The sequence below is a fragment of the Lactuca serriola genome, chromosome 4 (genome assembly GCF_051521515.1).
Source record: "Lactuca serriola cultivar US96UC23 chromosome 4, Lser_US96UC23_V15, whole genome shotgun sequence".
NCBI classification, from domain to species: Eukaryota; Viridiplantae; Streptophyta; class Magnoliopsida; order Asterales; family Asteraceae; genus Lactuca; species Lactuca serriola.
The window spans coordinates 298,523,040-298,526,784 of NC_136411.1; the positions used below are offsets into that span (position 1 = coordinate 298,523,040).

At 30.0% G+C, this 3,745-nt stretch overlaps 1 long non-coding RNA gene across 1 annotated transcript; it reads left to right on the plus strand.

The window, feature by feature from the left end:
- Window positions 1-710: 710 nt before the first annotated feature.
- LOC145097186 (uncharacterized) lies at window positions 711-1,755 on the plus strand. The gene is made up of 2 exons (XR_013704267.1): window positions 711-1,220; window positions 1,322-1,755. It is a non-coding gene; the product is annotated as an uncharacterized LOC145097186 (long non-coding RNA).
- Window positions 1,756-3,745: the final 1,990 nt, after the last annotated feature.

Consider the following 3,745-nt stretch of genomic DNA (forward strand, 5'->3'; position numbering starts at 1 on the left):
ACAGTTATAATTCACCGAATAACTTATATCTTCATATCAATCTACTTATAATCGTGTGATTTTTATTAATATTAATTAATATATCACTACAAGGTATAAATATATCATTTATAGCATTCTACTATTACTTATATAATTTATTAACGCTTTATACATTTTAGATTGTTATCATCATAAAATCTTAACCAATAATAAAGTATGATGTTATTTTATGTATAAAAACTTGAAAATCATCAAAACTTTAAATAGACACTCATGTATTTTCCCCTAAAATTAAAACCGTAAAAGGGGGGGTCGTAGAAACTCACATTCGATGCGTGATCTCGATCTAGGCTCAGTTCATGAAGCTTGTCGTGAGAAACCGTATTTTACACCTTCTTGAATTTGGAATAAACTATCGGGACTATTTTGGTTAAGGTAAAAAGAGAACCGGGTTTGATTTGTAGTTTAATTAACCAAAAATGATAGTTTCGGTTAATCAAAACAAATGAGAGAGAGATTTAGTGTATTTTTGCAACTGTAGGGTTGTTTTGGAAAATAATTTAACAAATAGGGTTGCTTAGTAAATTCATTAATCACAAGTGACCAGATTTGATAAATATTTGCAAATGGGATTTATTTTGATATCACTTAGCATTTGTAGGGGCTGACGTGGTTCTTTATAATAATTAAAGGACTTTAGGGCTTTTGTGCCCTCATATTTTGCCCGATCGATCAAAAGAAAGAATCAGATGTAAGGTAGGAGCGCAAACGACACAGGTGGCTCGGTGGAGGAAGTCCATCGTGAAGAGGAGGGAGAAGGGGTAGCCTATCTCCGGCAAACCTTCCCAAGGCTCTTTCTCGTCGCCGACAGCAGGAAAACGAATGGGCAACAACAGCAGCGACTGGCGGTGGTGGAGCAGGTGTCAAGTTAGCTATTCGGTAGATGATGAGGAGGAACACCACCAGTGCTAGGCCGATCGAAGGAGGCAGAAAGAGAGGGGTAGCAGCAAAGCCGTTGCCGGCAGTTTATGGCAGCGAGGCTGCTCTGGCGACTCTTGGTTGTCCCTTCTTTGGTCCGACAGCAAAAGCAAAAGGGAAGGGAGAAACTAGCAGCAACTGTGACGATTTCAGGGGGTATTTGGCTTGCTCCGATCAGCAGCAAAGAGGCTGCTACCTCTTTGATTTCACAGAAAGAAAAATACATTTTGTGGGTTGATCTTTGTTGTTTCAATCGACAGGTATTGCACAAGGAAGTACAACAAAAAATTTCTTCTTTCTTTGATTGTTTAGATAGCAACTGATGAAGCATTGGATATTTGGGGTTTGTTTTGATTAACAGGGAATGAGTAAGGAAAAGAACCAAAAGAAGAGGTTGATGCCTCTTGTTGTTTCTTGGTAGGAAACAATGAAGATGAAGGGAAAGAGGTTATTGGTTTTTCTGTTCTTCTTGGCATCCTCTTTTGAGTATGAAGAGACAGTATAGTCTTCTATAGTCTTCTGTATTTTTTAGGGTTTAATTGTTTGTTAAAGAGTGCAAGTTATGTCAAAGTGGCCAGACACTCCTCCAAAATTTCAATCGTATATGTCCTTTTGATTAGATGTGTAAGCAACAGTCTAGACTTTTAAGTATGTGTGCGCTATAGTTTGACAGGTAGAGAAGAGAGAAGAGTAGCTTCCAAGAGAAGCATGATTGAACCTCCAAACAAAAGTCTTTCTTTGACTTTTAATAGATATTTTAAGAAATAATATGTATAAGATATTTTGTGGTATAAATCTCGTTCTCGCGATTCTCGTGTCATTATATCGACTAATGAAATTTTTCTAAAATTGATAAATAATATCTTTAATATATTTTATAAACATCAAATTTCACGTAATTGGTGTTTATTGCATAACGGTTCGCAGTGGTTTAACCGCTGAACTCTGATCAATTTTTACCAGTTGTTACAATGGATATGTCATATTATCCATATTATCCATGTAAGACTTTTTTAAAATGTAAATTGTCTATCTTATCACTTTATATTTTAGGATATGTTTAACATTTTAATTATAATAATAAGTGCTTTTTAAAAGATTCTTTCACTTATTAATAATAACAAGTGGTTTTAAAATTAATAAGCAATAATTATAAATAATAAAATCAAATTACATGGATATGTCATATTATCCATGCAAGTCTCTTTTGAAATGCAAATTGTCTATCTTATAACTTTATTATTTAGTGTATGTTTCACATTTTAATAATATTATTATTAAGTGTTTCTTAAAAGTCTTCTTTAACTTATTATTAATAATAAGTGGTTTAAAATTAATGAGTAACAATGTTAAATGATAATAACATCAAATTATAAATTACATTTAGCTATAAATAAATTGTATTTTAAACGAACATTATTATTGAAATTAGAAAATAATCGCATAAGTAAAAATATAATTAATCAATAATAATAATCGTTACAAAATAATACTAAATAGATAATTATATTTAATTATATTAATGAGGAATGTGGGTTGAGGTCAATGAATATTATTGTTCAAAATAATTGAGATTTTATATATATATATATATATATATATATATATATATATTATTTTGTTTTTACTAAGTATTGTGTACTAGAATGCACAGATCTGGACCAACGGATGAAATTAATCAATGGATATGATTTGAGAGTGTATGATATTACAATGGGGTAACATGTACCATATAATCACATAATTTTTAGCAAAAGGGTATTTTGGACAATTAACTACATTTATAAAAGGAAATTTTCGGATTTTTAGGGATGATTAATTCTCCTAATTTAAAAAAATCTGAATTTTTTTAATTAATTCAATTTCAATTTTTACTGATTTTATTCTGTCAGAATATTTTTTGTTAGAATGATACTCTTTAAGAATTTTATTCTAATAGAATATTATTGAAGAAAAACAAAATTCTTGAATCAGATGTTGAAAAATAACAAGATTTCTAATATATTCTTATATATCCGAACTTAAATACAAATTTATATATATATTCTTACAGACTAAAAGTCTTATACATTTTAATATAGTTATAAATATTCTAAAAGAATATCAATAAAAATGAATAAGATTCTTAAAAAATAACAACATTCTGCTAGAATACTCTTGTTCTCCATGTTTTCTTCATTTTCCACATCAATGGTAGCCCCTTCAAAACCTAAATCCAAAAAAAAAAACATAATCAACTCTAAAAATAGTATAACTTTCAGTATATTCTAACATAATAAAACTATAATTCTAACAGAATGTGTTAGACATTGACGACTTTTAATTTATTCTAACAGAATGTACTCGAGTAACTTGATCAAGTATTCCCCGAGTCACCTGATCCAAATTATCGACTTAATCTAATTACAATGACTACATTGTAGCTAACACAGAGGACAATACTTTGGAAAAATGTCAGCTTATTACAAGCTAGAATGTGGTAAATATGACAGTTCAATGATCACAAATGTTTCTGAACAAAGAGTGCTAAAAATACAGCTGTAACATCACATGTTCGAAGGACTATAACTCAACCAATATTAATCAAATTTAAATGACTTCTGAACCTAACTTGTAGCTAACACAAAGGAGAATATGCATAAACAAATTTCATATCATTCCAAGCTAGTATGAGAGAGATATGATATTTCAAATATTACAAAAAAAATTGGCTGAAATATTTGATTCAAGCATTTTAACAAATATTTGGCGGGCAAAATCAGATGCACAAATCTTTATACTCTAT